This window comes from Hemitrygon akajei, chromosome 21, assembly GCF_048418815.1.
Source record: "Hemitrygon akajei chromosome 21, sHemAka1.3, whole genome shotgun sequence".
Classification (NCBI taxonomy): domain Eukaryota; kingdom Metazoa; phylum Chordata; class Chondrichthyes; order Myliobatiformes; family Dasyatidae; genus Hemitrygon; species Hemitrygon akajei.
This window is the reverse complement of record NC_133144.1, coordinates 60485172-60501003: the sequence shown is the minus strand read 5'-3', so window position 1 is coordinate 60501003 and position 15832 is coordinate 60485172. Positions and strand designations below refer to the sequence as shown.

The following is a 15832-nucleotide window of genomic DNA, read 5'->3' as shown; positions in this document are numbered from 1 at the left end:
AAGTATGTGTAAATTATACAACCTTGTGATTCGTCTGCTTACAGGCAGCCAGAAGTCAAGAAACCCAAAAGAACCCATTTTGAAAGAAAATAAAGACCCAATGCGCAGAGAAAGAGAAAAAACAAATTATGCATAAAAAATATCGAAGTGAGCAACAGCATTCCAAACCAAATTGAGTCCTTGGATCTGAATCCGCAGAGCAGGCCCGAAGCCTCAGTCTCAGTTCATCACATCAGCGGGGCAAAGCTCACAGACATGAAGCACAGCAGCCCGAGACAGTCTCACGTCCTCAGCGTCACAGAGAGGGAGGTGGACGTCGCGGGAGAGCAAGCAAAATCGGCCCTGACTCTTGCTTCCAACCCTGATTCTGCAGATGCTGGATGCTCCAGAATAACCACACAAAATGCTGGAGGAACTCAGCAAGGCTGGCAGCATCCATGCAGAGAAATAAACAGTGGCCGTCTCAGACCGAAACCCTTTATCAGGGTAGGAAGGGGGCAGAAGCCAGAATAAGGGGAGGGGAACTGGAAAGGAAGGGGCAGGGGAAGAAGAGAGAACAAGAATGGGGTTGAGGAAGATGAGTACAAACTGGAAGGTGCCAGATGAGATCAGATGAGGGGAAAGGATGGCAGGTGGGTGAGGGAAGAAGGATAAAGTAAGAAGCTGGGAGGTGATAGGTGAAAGAGGCAAAGGGGTGAAGAAGAATGAGTCTGATAGGAGAGGAGAGTGGACATGGGGAGATAGGGAAGGAGGAAGAAAAGCAGGCAATGGGCAAGTGAGAGAGAAGGGGCGAGAGTGGAACCCGAAAGAGCAGAGCAAACGCAGAAGAGGGAGAGACATGCTGGATTTGTGTACTCTGGTCAGAACTAGGCCATAGATAAATCACAGTCCGTGTTCCAAAGCCATCAGGCCTTTTGGCTGTGGAAGGCAATTACCAACAGGCACCATTCACACTCTGGCTTCACACAAACACATCACTAACTGGCTCGGCTCCCCCGCAGTAACCAAGATCTATGCTGACCCTGTCCAGCATTCTCATCCCAGCATTCTCCAGCGTGAACTTCAAACCAAAATGTGAAGCCTCCACAAACAGTGCAGCGAGGTAACAACAGTTCGGGTATCACTTCACAGCACCGGCTGCGAGATCGGGGATCAATATCGGCTGCCGTCTGTAAGGAGTTTGCATGCTCTCCGGATGCTCCAGTTTCCACCCACATTCTGAAGACGCACAGGCTAGAGTTAGTGAGTTGTGGGCACTATGTTGGCGCTGGAAATGTGGTGACAATTGCGGGTTCACCTCAGCACATCCTTGGACTCTGTTGGTTGTAGGTGCAGACAATACATTTCACTGTACGTGTGATAAAAAGAGGGGGGAGAAGCGAATGGAGATGGGGGAGGGGTGAGGGAGGGAGGGAGGAGAATGGTGGGGGGGAGAGAGCGGTGGAGGAGATAGTGGGGAGGTTGTGGAGGGGTGAGGGGGGAGCGGAGAGAAAGGGGGTGTGGGGAGCGGGGAGGGGGGTGCGGGAAGAGTGGGGAGTGGGGAGTGGAGAGAGAGAGAGGGGAGGGAAAGACTGATTCATTCCCCAAGTATGTCAAAGATGACCCAGGGGAGGAAACCGTATTCCTGGAGAAAACAGGATGGAGATGAGGAAGTGTTTATTGGTGGGCGGGAAGCACTCTCATTGACCAATTCAACAAATGCTTCACAAAGATAATTCCGGAAGTCAGGAAAGGAATCCAGTGACAGGCGGCTCTGCCTGAACAGGTCACGAACCACAGGGAGTTCCTGAGAAGTGAACAGAGAAGCCTGCAGAGTGCAGGGTGTGGGATGTAAGCGGCACAAACTTGACATGTGATGAGACATCGGGAAGGGTGTAGGAGAGTCCAGGAAACATCAATTGCCAGGCAGAGGAAGTGCACACACCCAGACTCCGCAGAGACCGGCTTCCAGCTGAGATTCTCATCTCTGTCCACGCACTGAGTCGTGTAGCATGGACACCGGTCCTTCAGTCTGTCGAGTCGTGCGTGCCATCGCTCTCCCATCTACATTCAGCCCACTCTTTTATTCTAATAGACCCTTCAGCCCATTAAATCAGACCCATCAGACCCAGGCCCTTCAGCCCATCAAATCTGGCCCACTGATTCGCTGATTGTTCCACTCACCCCAGATTCTGCCCCTCACCATACACTAGGGCGATTTACAGCCACTTAAACCCCCGACCTACTTTTCACATTTAATATGTAGAAAGAAAAAAGAAAGATAAGCTTTATTTGTCACATGTAAATTGAAAGATACAGCGAAATGCATCATTTACGTCAAATCAAATCAGCGAGGATTGTGCTGGGCAGCCGGCAAGTGTCGCCATATTTCCGGCACCAACACAACTTACTAACCCTGACTCGTACACCTTTGGGATGTGGGAGCAAACCAGAGCACCCGGAGTAAACACTGTGGTCACAGAGAGAAGGTATGAACTTCTTACAGGTAGCAGAGATTGCTGGCGCTAACCGCTATGCCATAGTCTACCCTCCTTAACTCCCCCTCACTAGGGCAACTTACACTGGCCAATTAACTCACCACCGCACTTGTCTTTGGAACGTGGGAAGAAGCCAGAGCAGTCACAGGGAGACCTACACACAGACCACTCCGGCAGTCAGGATCAAACCTGGGTCTCTGGCATTGTGAGGCAGCAGCTCTACCCACTACATCAGAGTGTGCGACAGGACACCAAATCCCCCAGTGGGCTTCACCTCTGCCGAGCAAATTACCTCCATGACGTACCGAGGGAGTACTGCAATGTTGGGGTTGTCCTCTGACACGTAAACCGAGCACCCATCTGCCCCTGCAAGGGCACTGATCCCCCATTATAGACTTGTGAAGTACTTATCCCTGGGGTCCTGATGGAGGTTGGGGGTGGGGGGGGGTGATGGAGAAAGGACGTAAAGGCAGGAGGGAAGGAGTGAGAGAGGAGCTTGAATGTGTTTGCAGCCTCAAGTCGCTGTCCTGGATCAAAGGGCCTCTGGAGTTTCCAGCATCTGTTGTACGTTACCATGTGCCTGTCAACAACTGCGTCACCAGAAATTCCTTCACCGAGCCACAAAACCTCAGCAAGGTTCTGGCGTTCTCCAACACTTTGCTAAATGAAACTTTCCACATTCATGTAACCAAGACGACAATGGCTCACTCACTCACTCACCCAGATCATACTGGCTAGGAAAGGGCAGTTCCCTCAACTTGCTATTTGCTGTCAGGGGCAGGATAATTAGGGATTAAACCCCCAATCTGCACCAAATCCTAAACCTACGACTTCCGTTCATAACCTGATGCCAAACCCCAGCCCTATATTCCACGCCCAGTCCCTAAAACCATGCCTTGCACTGAGACCCCCCATCCCAAGGCAAAATTCAAAGCTGTACCCATAATCCGGTGCCAAATCCTGGCCCAGAGTCCCATCGCCAGACCTTAAACACCTGCCCTGCACTGAGACCCTCCCATATTAATTCTAAACCCTACACACAAAGGTCTCAGTCCCCAAGCGCAAAATCCTAAACCAAGTCCACACCCCAATCCCAAACACCAAACCCAAAGGCTCGCTCAGTCTCCAGTCCCCTGACCACAAGCCCAAGGCTGCTCCTATACCCATCCAACCTCTGAAGCTTGAAGCTTTGAAGGGGAAAATCAAGACCATGAAACGTAGAAGCAGAATGAGGCCATTTGGCCCATCATAATTTCATTCAATTATGGCTGATTTATTATCCCCCTCAACCCCATTTTCCTGCCTGTTCCTCATAACCTTTGATGCCCTTACTAATCGAGAATCTATCAACCTCTGCTTTAAATATACCCAACTGGTATCTGTGGTAACAAATTTCACAGATTCATTGCCCTCTGGTAAAGAATTTCTTCATCTCCGTTCTAGAGGGACATCCTTGTATTCTGAGGCTACACCCTCTGGTCCTAGACTCTCCCCATTCATCCTCTCTATGTCCACTTTATCTAGACCTTTCAATATTCAACAGGTTTCAATGAGATCCTCCTCGTTCCTTCCATCTCCAGTAAGTTCAGTCACAGAGTCATCGGATGCTCCTCGTACGTTAATGATTTTGTTCCTAGGATTATTCTCATGGAGAAGGTTCAGAGGGGCCTCTCCAATGACAGCACATCCTTTCTTAGATATGGGGCCCAAACCTGTTCACAATGGAGTTGGGAGGGATAATAAATCACCCATGTTTGATGCACAGGCAAGTAAGCCTCACAGGGCAGCGAGCTGAACTGACCCGTCCCTTGCCCCCAGCCCCAACACCCTGACCTTATCAATCCGGCTCGGTGCTTAAATCATCCAAGCTTCAGGTCATTCCTTGCTCTCTGACCCAGACACCGCCACTTCAGTACACTCTTGGGCCCGAGCCCAACCTTTCCAATTCCACTTAGTGCTTAAGTTAATCAAACCTCGGGTCGTCCCTCGCAGTTGGTCCCAGGCTCTGCCTCCACCTGCATCACCTCAGTGGCCTAATTCTGTTCCTGTTTTATGGTGTTATAGCAGCACTAAGACCACCCACCCTCTAAGGAGTGCCTTTTCTCATCTGAGGCTCTGTAAGCTATTGAATTATATGCAGCGAACAATGAATTATTTGTGAAAAGATCCTTGAGCTCAAGTCCTGTCAGGAAAAAGTTAACAAATGAGGAGATGGGGTGCCGGAGGGAACACTAGATGTCTTGTTGGCTCCGAGGGTGAGTGGGTGGCAGTGGGCAGTATGAATGAATCGTGCCAGGAGCACCAGGGCGAGAGAGGAAATTGGAGATGTCAGCTGCGTGTATTTTCTCAGTTCTTTAGACAGTGATTTAACTGCTGAGATAAGCTGTTAGATTTTGAGTGTGTACAGGGAGGAATATCATTTACAGGCTATCAGTCATCCGCTGCCCAGTCTAAGAATGAGCAGGATAAACACTCCCCTGACTCTCCATACCTGCTGCGGCAGTACTGGCCTCACCTGGCTCAGGTGCTGACGGACACCGATGGGCAATTCCATGTTTCCTGGCAGGTTGCTTGACACCAGGCTCGAGGGAGAGCAGAGGGCGACCGTGAAGGAGAGAGTGAGAGCAGAGAGTTGGAAGAAGTGAGAGGAACAGTGGGGGTCCAAATGCAGGCAGAAAGAGAGCTGCAGCCAGATACCAGCTTATTTCCACATAGAGACTCATCGGTGTCAGCTGAAGATATCAACCCTGACAGTGACAAAAGCCTTTTTGCATCCTTTCCTCTGTCTCTCTGTTTAGTCTGTTCATTCGCTCTCTCTTTGAGCTCTCGAGCTTCTTTGCAGTGAAGACTGTACAGCCAAATGGCCTGTCACACGTCCTCCAGAGCCAGTCTCAAAAGAGACCTCCGCAGGCTGTTACTTAAACACCCCCAGGCCACAGAGAGGTCAGGGGGTAGGAAAGGGCTCTCCATTCACTATCGCTTCACTCTTAGTCATACAGCACAGACACAGGCCCTTCGACCCAACTCATCCATGCTGAAAAAGATGCTTATTTAAGCCAGTCCCATGCTCATATTCTCCAGATCTTTCCTATCCATGTATGGGTCCAAATATCCTTTACATCTTGCAATCATATTCATCTCTACCACTTCCTCCAGCAGCTCATTCTAAAACTCCAACCCCCTCTGTGTGAAAATCTTGCCTTTAAATATTTTCCCTCCCACTTTAAACATATGCCCTCTAGTTTTAGATTCTCTTGCTTTAGATTATCCACCGTATACATTTATAGTCATCCCTCGTTCTCCAGGGAAAAGACTCCCAGCCTGTCAGCCCTTTCCTTGTGACTCAAGCCTGCCAGTTCTGACCTTGTGTCCTTGTCTTGCGTCCCTGTGACATGACAGGATCTGTTTTGTTTGTTTATTTATCTATTCAGATACAGTTTGGAGCAGACCATTTGAGCTATGCCACCCACCAACCCCATGATTTAACCCTAGCCTAATTACAGGACGATGTACAATGACCAATTAACCTACCAACTCGTACATCTTTGGACTATGGGCAGAAACCAGAGCATCCGGAGGAAACCCACATGGTCCAGGCAGCAGTGGGAATTGAACCTGGGTCGCCTGCACTGTAAAGTGTTGAGCTAACCACTGTGCTACCGTGCCGCCCTTACGGATGGCTGACCCGCAGCTCCGTAAAAATATAGTAACTTGCGACATCTTCGGGGAACTTGAAGGCAGAACTTCCCACGTGGTTCCACCCCAATGCATTATCAAAACGTATTATTGCACAGAACCCAAGCACATAGAGGGCATTCCCAGAATGAGGAACAGAGCCGTATCCCTGGTCATCACTTCCCTTCCTCTCCCTTTTCCATGACTTGTGTTTCAGGGACTAAGGGAGTTCATAGGTTTGGAGCATGGATGAGTCTATCCCAGGTTAGAATAGAAACATTAAATGAAAATTATTTGCTTAGACTCTAACTTTCCAGCCCAGATTCCAGGGTAATCCAAACCTTGCTTGGCATCATAACCACCATAAGATATAGGAGCAGAATTAGGCCGTTCAGCCCTTCAAGAATGTATATTCTCCATGTGACTATGAGGGATTCCTGCCACATCCCAAGGACATAGGGAGCTTAATTAGCCCTGTAACTTGGCTTGAGTGTGCACCTCCAGTACCTAATGCAGTGGCCACTGAGTGTATATGTTTGTGGTCTTCTACTGCTGTAGCCCATCCACTTCAAGGTTCGAATTGTACGTTCTGAGATGCTGTTCTGCACAACTCTTGTAATGTGTGTTGTAACACTGTCACCTTCCTGTCAGCTTGAACCAGTCTGAACATTCTCCTCTGACCTCTCTCATTAACAAGGCATTTTCACACACAGAACTGCTGCTCATTTTTTTTTTGTTTGTTTTCCTCACCATTCTCTATAAACATTAGAGACTGTTGTGCATGAAAATCCAAGGAGATCAGCCGTTTCTGATACATTCAGAATGTCTCCTCCTCCTTCCTTTTCTCCTGTTGTCCACCCTCCTATCAGATTCCTTCCTCTCCAGCCTTTTACCTTTCCCACCTACCTGGCTTCACCCATCACCTTCCAGCTATCCACCTTCCCCTCCCCTCATCATTTTATTCTGGCATCTTCCCCTTCCTTCCTTCTCATTCCTGAGTAAGGGTCTCAGCCCAAAACATCGACCGTTTGTTCATTTCAATGGATGCTGCCTGACCTGCTGAGTTCCTCCAGCATTTTGTGTGTGTTGATTCAAAACACCCTGTCTGGCACCAACAATCATTCCACAGTGAAAGTCACGAAGGTCACATTTCTTCCCCATTCTGATGTTTAGTCTGAATAACAACTGAACCTCTTGACCATGTCTGCATGCTTTATGCATTGAGTTGCTGTCACATGATTGGCTGATTAGATATTTGCATTAGCAACCAGGTGTACAGGTGTACCTAATAATGTGGCCACTGAGTGTAGATACAAGTGATAGAGTCTACTGAGAGTCAATGGCAATAACAGACACAGGAGAGACTGCAGATGCTGCAAATCTGGAGCCACATACAAAACACTCAGCAAGTCGGGCAGCATCTGTGGTGGAAATGACAGTCAATGTTTCAGGTCAAGACCCTTCAACAGGATGAGGTTTAATGTTGGATTAGTGTTGTTGGGAGAATCAGGGACAGGGTAGATTTGGTGGGCTGAAGGGCCTGTTTCTATCTTGTATGACTATAGGTCTGGAAGGATATGGGCTAAATGGGGGAAAATAGGGCTCAGTTGAATAGGCGTCTTGGTCTGCAAGGATTGGTTTGGTTTTTTGTGCTCGATGGCTCTGAGACCAAATGATATATTGATTAGTGTAATAATGCCATTCTGTGAGATCGAAAGTCGCCCCACACCATTAGCAAGACTTGCATTTCTCTAGCGCTGTCTGGGATGCCAGCACTTGCCAAAATACCGTGGAGATCAGCAGCCACTTTGTACACAGCAAGCTCTCACGAACAGCAATCCAATGACGAACAGATGATCTGCTTTAATAATTCAGGCTGAGGGATGAATATTGGCAGTGTCATCAGACCAGGGAGAACACTGTGATCTTCTCTGAAGTAGAACCAGGGACCTTCTGTCTTGTGCGGAACACTGCTGGGGTCTGACTTATTGTCTAAACCAAAAAGGCATCACTCCTACAGAGTAGCACTCCCTCACACAAATTTATCTTACTGACGGGAACAAGATAAGGTACACAAGAGAAAGGAAGAAAGAAAATAAGTTAATCCCTTATGGAAGTGAGACAGACTCAAGATCATTGTCATTCTTCAGTACGCATTCTAAGGGAGAATGGAAAGGTTGTTACTGCAGAGCCGGTGTAGCATAAAAATGCAATCAATAGAAAAGTAATCCTATAAAACACAATGTACATGTAACTATTGAGTGTGGCCGTATATACATAAGATCAGCTTATATATCGGCTTACATAGACCGATTGTACGTACATAAATGAGGCTAAGGGCAGTACCTGAACAGAAGGTGACTCTGACAGGAAATGATGAAGTGACAAAGTGACTCTTGGCAAGGGGAACTCTTCTAGATTGCAACAGACATGAAAACACAGTAGGACAGTGACTGTGTCTGTGTAGGTATGAGGTGTGGAGTGTAAGCGTAAAGTGGCAGTGCATTAGCTAGAGGGATTGAATTTAAGAACAAGGAGATTATGCTCCAAATGGTGAGGCTACACCTGGAGTACTGCATACGGTTCTGCCCTTCTTATTTATTTAGAGATACAGCACAGTAATAGAACTTTCTAGACCATGATCCCACGTCGCCCAATTACAGACCTGTCGACAATTAACCTACTAACCTGTACGTCTTTCAAATGTGGGAGAAAACCCACACGGTCACGGGGAGAAGTCCTTACAGACAGCGGTGGAATTGAACCCAGATCATTTGAGTACATATATACTGACTTTGGAGGCAGTGCAGAGGAGGTTCACCTGGTTGATTCTGAGAATGGAAGGGGTTAGCAATGAGAAGAGATTGAGTCACCTGGGACTACACTCACTGGAATTCGGAAGAATGAGAAGGGATCTTATAGAATTATGAAAGGGATAGATAAAATAGACAATAGGTTTAGGACGGAGATGAGGAGAAACTGCTTTTCCCAGACAGCAGTGAATCTGTGGAATTCCCTTCCCAGAGAAGCTGTAGAGGTTTCCTCTGTAAGTATATGTAAGGCACAGTTGGTTAGATTTTTGGACATCAGGGGAATTAAGGATAAGGTGGAGCAGAGTCCACGGACAGATCAGCCATGACCTATTGAATTGTGGAGCAGGTTCGACAGGCCACCTGGCCAATTCCTGCTCCTAGTTCTTATATATTACAACACTTAAGGTTGTCATGGCCACAGGTGGGGGAAGATAATCTCCCACTACCTACTAAATGCTCCCAGTGGCGTGCGTCTGAAATAGCCTCTGACAATCAAGTCCAGCTCCTGATCTAGAAGGAGGAACTCTGACCTCAAGCCTCCGCTGCCTTGCAGCTATATCCACTCATGGAGAAGGCTTCAGGCATAAACCCCAATGAAAAATCACATACAGCAGCCCTACGTTGAGTTCAGTGCTGACTTCCGTTGGTGCCAAACTGCATCGGTCTCTGCCGTTCCTTTGGATTCATCAGCTGTGTGGAGAGGCATAGGCAACAGCCTGCTCTCCATATCGTACTGCCCCGGAAAGAGTACTGGCAGTGCTGCACCAACAATGTGGATAGCTAGGACACAACATCCACGGTCCACCAACCAACGGAGAGCCTCTGTAAAACGCTGAGCAATTTAGGAACCTGACCCACTAGTAGATCACACACATCATACAAGGAGTGGGTGGTTCAGAATTTAAAGCAATTCACACCACACACTCCCCCAAGTTTTAAGCCAATAATGCTGCCTTCATTAATCCATTTACCCACTGCTTGTATTGCTCTAGTTGGGGGAGGGTATTAGTCGTTCCCTCCCTCTCCCTACACACAAGCATCGAGAATTGTCTAGCAGTGCACCCACCAGCCCCCACCCCCATGAGATCCTTATAGCAGAAGCCTGCGACAAGCCAATAAGCCCCTTTTATTTGTAGTGACTGGGAGATTTGTGTTGTAGCAAGGGAGCAAGGAATACAGTGAGAGAAATGGAGAGAAAAACTCAAAAATCTGAGGTCCCGAGAGTCCTCATGCACGGTTAAAGCATTGGCTGATTGGTAGGGGGCAGCGAGTGGGAATAAAAGAATCATTTTCTGGTTGGCTGTCAGTGACTAGCAGTTCCGCAGGGGTCGGTGTTGGGACGGCTTCTTTTCATTGCTGTATATCAAAGATTTAGATGATGAAATAGCTGGCTTTGCTGCCAAGTTTGCAGATGATACAAAGATTGTGGAGGAGCAGGTAGTGTTGCAGAAACAGGTAGGCTGCAGAAGGACTTAGACAGATTAGGAGAATGGGCAAGAGAGTGGCAAATGAAATACTTTGGTTGTAGAAATAAATGTGCAGACTATTTTCTAAAATGGGGAGAAAATCCAAAATTCTGAGAATGCAAAGGGACTTTGGAGTCCTTGTGCAGAACACCCTAAAGGTTAACTTGCAGGTTGAGTTGGTGGTGAGGAAGGCAAATGCGATGTTAACATTTATTTCGAGAGGACTAGACCATAAAAGCAAGGATGTAATGTTGAGCACTGGTGACGTCTCAGTTGGAATATTGAGAGCGATTTTGGGCCTCTTACCTAAGAAAGCATATACTTACATTGGAGAGGGTTCAAAGAGGTTCATGAAAATGATTCTGAGATTGAAAGGCTTATCATATGAGGAGTGTTTGATGGCTTTGGGTCTCTACTTACTGGAATTCAGAATAATGAGTGGTGACTTCATTGAAACCTATTGAATGGTGAAAAGCCTCGACAGAGTGGATGGGGAGAGGATGTTTCCTGTGATGGAGGTGTCAGACCAGAGGACACAGCCTTAGAATAGAAATGTATCCTTTTATAACAGAGATGAGGAGGAATTTCTCGAGCCAGAGAGTGGTGAATCTGTGGAATTCATTGCCACAGGCAGCTGTGGAGGCTACCTTTTTGGGTATATTTAAGATAGAGGTTGGCAGATTCTTGATTAGTCAGGGTATGAAGGCAGGAGAAAAGGAAAACGGATCTCCATTTGGTGGAGCAGACTCGATGGGCAAAATGGCCTGATTCTGCTCATATATCAATTGGTCTTATGGCCTTGTTTCACATGCAGGCACTTCAATGTTGGTCAAAAGTACAACCGATTCTGCAGGCTCCGGAAATTCTGAGTAACACACACACACAAAATGCTGGAGGGACTCAGCAGCTTGGGCAGCATCTGAGGGGGGTCACATAGTTGATACCGGGCTGGATGCGACTCGGGTTTGTTTGACATCTCACTAGTGAAGGCAAACAAATTACTGTTTTTCACACACACACACACACACACACACACACACACACACACACACACACACACACACACACACACACACACACACACACACACACACACACACACACCACCCCCCCCCCCCCAACACCCAACACCCAACACCCAACACCACAACAGAAAAGCATACACGAGGATGCTGGAAATTCAAACAACACCACACACAAAATGCTGGTGGAATGCAGCAGGCCAGGCAGCATCTATAGGGAGAAGCGCTGTCGACGTTTCGGGCTGAGACCCTTCGTCAGGACTAACCGAAAGGAAAGATAGTAAGAGATTTGAAAGTAGTGGAGGGAGGGGGAAATGCGAAATGATAGGAGAAGACCGGAGGGGGTGGGATGAAGCTAAGAGCTGGAAAGGTGATTGGCGAAAGTGATACAGAGCTGGAGAAGGGAAAGGATCATGGGACGGGAGGCCTCAGGAGAAAGAAAGGAGGGGGGAAGCACCAGAGGGAGATGGAGAACAGGCAAACAACTAAATATATCAGGGATGGGGTAAGAAGGGGAAGAGGGGCATTAACAGAAGTTAGAGAAGTCAATGTTCATGCCATCAGGTTGGAGGCTACCCAGCCGGTATATAAGGTGTTGTTCCTCCAACCTGAGTTTGGATTCATTTGGACAATAGAGGAGGCCATGGATAGACATATCAGAATGGGAATGGGACGTGGAATTAAAATGTGTGGCCACTGGGAGATCCTGCTTTTTCTGGCGGACCGAGCGTAGGTGTTCAGCGAAACGGTCTCCCAGTCTGCGTCGGGTCTCACCAACATATAAAAGGCCACACCGGGAGCACCAGATGCAGTATACCACACCAGCCGACTCACAGGTGAAGTGTTACCTCACCTGGAAGGACTGTCTGGGGCCCTGAATGGTGGTGAGGGAGGAAGTGTAAGGGCAGGTATAGCACTTGTTCCGTTTACAAGGATAAGTGCCAGGAGGGAGATCGATGGGAAGGGATGGGGGGGGGGGGCGACGAGTGGACAAGGGAGTCGCGTAGGGAGCGATACCTGCGGAAAGCAGAAAGGGGCGGGAGGGAAAGATGTGCTTGGTAGTGGGATCCCGTTGGAGATGGCGGAAGTTATGGAGAATTATACGTTGGACCTGGAGGCTGGTGGGGTGGTAGGTAAGGACAAGGGAACCCTATCCCGAGTGGGGTGGCGGGTGGATGGGGTGAGGGCAGATGTGCAGGAAATGGGAGAGATGCGTTTGAGAGCAGAGTTGATGGTGGACGAAGGGAAGCCCCTTTGTTTAAAAAAGGAAGACATCTCCTTCATCCTGGAATGAAAAGCCTCATCCTGAGAGCAGATGCCGCGGAGACGGAGGAATTGTGAGAAGGGGATAGCATTTTTGCAAGAGACAGGGTGGGAAGAGGAATAGTCCAGGTAGCTGTGAGAGTCTGTAGGCTTATAGTAGATATCAGTAGATAGGCCGTCTCCAGAGATGGAGACAGAAAGATCAAGAAAGGGGAGGGAGGTGTCGGAAATGGACCAGGTAAATTTGAGGGCAGGCTGAAAGTTGGAGGCAAAGTTAATGAAGTCGACGAGCTCAGCACGCGTGCAAGAGGCAGCGTCAATGCAGTCGTCGATGTAGCGAAGGAAAAGAGGGGGACGGATACCCGTATAGACTTGGAACATGGACTGTTCCACAAAGCCAACAAAAAGGCAGGCATAACTGGAACCCATACGGGTGCCCATGGCTACACCCTTGGTTTAGAGGAAGTGGGAGGAGCCAAAGGAGAAATTATTGAGAGTAAGAACTAATTTCGCATATACGGAGGAGAGTGGTGGTAGAGGGGAATTGGTTAGGTCTGGAATCCAAAAAAAAGCGAAGAGCTTCGAGACCATCTCAGTGGGGGATGGAGGTATATAGGGACTGGATGTCCATGGTGAAAATAAGATGGTGGGGGCCAGGGAACTTAAAATCATTGAAAAAATTCAAAGCATGAGAAGTGTCACGAACATAGGTGGGAAGAGATTGAACAAGGGGGGATAAGACAGTGTCAAGGTATGCAGAAATGAGTTCAGTGGGGCAGGAGCAAGCTGAGACAATAGGTCTACCTGGACAGGCAGGTTTGTGGATCTTGGGTAGGAGGTAGAAACGGGAAGTGCGGGGTGTGGGAACTATGAGGTTGGTGGCAGTGGATGGGAGATCCCCAGAGCTGATAAGGTTAGTGATGGTATAGGAGACAATGGCCTGGTGCTCCTTAGTGGGGTCATGATCAAGGGGTAAATAAGAGGAGGTATCAGAGAGTTGTCGCTGTGCCTCAGCCAGGTAGAGGTCAGTACGCCAGACAACAACAGCTCCCCCCTTATCAGCAGGTTTTATAGTGAGGTTGGGATTGGTGCGGAGGGAGAGGAGAGCAGAGCATTCGGAAGGAGTGAGGTTGGAATTGGAACAGGGTGTGGTGAAGTCAAGACGGTTGACGTCCCGTCGGTAATTAGCAATAAAGAGATCCAGAGCAGGCAGAAGACCAGAGCGGGGTGTCCATGGAGAGGAGGAGGGTTGAAGACGGGAGAAGGGGTCATCGGTGGGGGTAGGAGAGTCCTTGTCAAAGAAGTAAGCTCAGAGACGGAGCTGGCAGAAGTAGAGTTCAGCGTCATGGCGTACGCAGAACTCACTGAGGTGTGGGTGAAGGGGGACAAAGGTGAGGCCTTAATGCGGACAGAGCGCTCTGCCTCAGAGAGTTGAAGGTCGGAGAGAATAGTAAAGACCCGGCACGGATGACAAATGGGATCGGGGGGGAGGGAGGCTGGTAGTGTCAGTGGAGAGGGAAGGGTTGGGGTGAAAGGAAGATGGAGCCTCTGAGGGCCCAGGAGCTGACGATGGGATCTGAGGGAGAGGGGATTGCAGAGTGGTGGTGGGGGAAGGGGAGACGGGAGTCACAATCGCAGCAGGTGAAGACCCGGCCTGGAGTTCAAGGCTGGAGTCACAGTCAGTGGTTGCGTAATCGTTTTGAAGCTGTCCATAGTCGTTGGAACCCGCGTTGCATCAACAGAAAACAGAAAAGCATTGCATCTTTCACCATCTCAGCACTTTCCAAGGAGATTGACAGCCAGTAACGTGGTTTTAAGTTGCTCTTGGTGCAGCTATGGAAGAATTTCCTACGTCACCATTGGGAGAATGACTTAAAGGTACTTCACTGACAGTTAAGTGCTCGAGGTTAGCCTGGAAGGGAAATGAAAATCCCTCTAAAAATTAGGTCTTTTTCTTTCTAAATGTCACAGCCTAACAGTGCACAGGAAGCTCTCAAGGGTAGCAGCATGATAACGATTAGATAACTCAGAGATAGTAGCAGCAAGGAAAACATTGATCCTTGGAGGCTTAATGTGAAGTTCCTGAAGGCTGGCTAAGAGCACAAGAGTTGTTGGAAATCCAGAGCAACACACACAAAATGCTGGAGGAACTCAGCAGGTCAGGCAGCATCGATAGGGGGAAAATAAACAACATTCCTGCAGCATTTGTAAGAGCTGATGGCTCAAGCTGAACAGTCCTTGAGCTGGAACCTGGGGGAGGGGTGTCCTTGTTATTTCAAAGTTCAAAATAAATTTATTATCAAAGTACATAAATGTACTTGAGATTAGTTTTCATGTAAGTTTTTAAGAAGAAAAATAATAGAATTTATGAAAAACTATATAACTATAAACTATATTGTGTACAGTTCTGGTCACTGAATTATAGGAAAGATGTCAACAAAATAGAGAGAGTACAGAGGAGATTTACTGGAATATTACCTGGGGTTCAGCACCTAAGTTACAGAGAAAGGTTGTACAAGTTAGGTCTTTATTCTTTGGAGCGTAGAAGGTTGAGGGGGGACTTGATAGAGGTATTTAAAATTACGAGGGGGATAGATAGAGTTGACATGGATAGGCTTTTTCTATTGAGAGTAAGGGAGATTCAAACAAGAGGACATGAGTTGAGAGTTAGGGGGCAAAAGTTTAGGGGTAACACTAGGGGGAACTTCTTTACTCAGAGAGTGGTAGCTGTGTGGAACGAGCTTCCAGTAGAAGTGGCAGAGGCAGGTTCAATTTTGTCATTAAAAAAAAATTGGATAGGTATATGGACAGGAAAGGAATGGAGGGTTATGGGCTGAGTGCAGGTAGGTGGGACTAGGTGAGAGTAAGCGTTCGGCACGGACTAGAAGGGCCGAGATGGCCTGATTCCGTGCTGTAATTGTTATATGGTTATATAAATAGCTATACATAAGTGGGGCAACACAGCAGTATAGCATAACACTACTACAGTGATAGCGATGAGTTGGGGATTCAATTCTCGCCACCGTAAGGAGTTTGTGCGTTTTCCCCGTGACCACATGGGTTTCCTCTGAGTCTCACATTCCAAAGCCTTGCAACACTTGTGGGCTGCCCAGCAC

At 48.0% G+C, this 15832-nt stretch overlaps 1 protein-coding gene across 2 annotated transcripts in view; it reads right to left on the bottom strand.

Moving 5' to 3' along the window:
* Window positions 1–15832, bottom strand: part of LOC140714359 (SH2 domain-containing adapter protein F-like) — a 239109-nt gene that overhangs the window by 207224 nt on the left and 16053 nt on the right. The window lies entirely within an intron of this gene.